This window comes from Poecilia reticulata, linkage group LG13 (assembly GCF_000633615.1).
Source record: "Poecilia reticulata strain Guanapo linkage group LG13, Guppy_female_1.0+MT, whole genome shotgun sequence".
NCBI lineage: Eukaryota > Metazoa > Chordata > Actinopteri > Cyprinodontiformes > Poeciliidae > Poecilia > Poecilia reticulata.
Window position 1 is genome coordinate 32,068,288 of NC_024343.1, and position 292 is coordinate 32,068,579.

Here is a 292-nt window from a genome sequence, read left to right on the forward strand (position 1 = left end):
GGCCAAGATGAGGGTGAGGAAGAGCTCTGTACGCACCGTGAATGTTGGTGTGGACACAGTCCAGAGTGTAAGATGGATGAAAACTGGGCAGAGTGTCCGTCAGTTTCACGTGGTTAAAGTCCCCCAGCTCATCTAAGGCCCCGTTTACACGACAACGATTTCGGGGGAAAACGGAAGAGTTTTGTTGCGTTTGTAGTGTGCGTTTACACGAAACCACCGAATGTTTTCTCTAACAACGGCACAGATTGAAAACGGGTTCCAGAGTGCGATGTTTCTGAAACATACCGTTTTC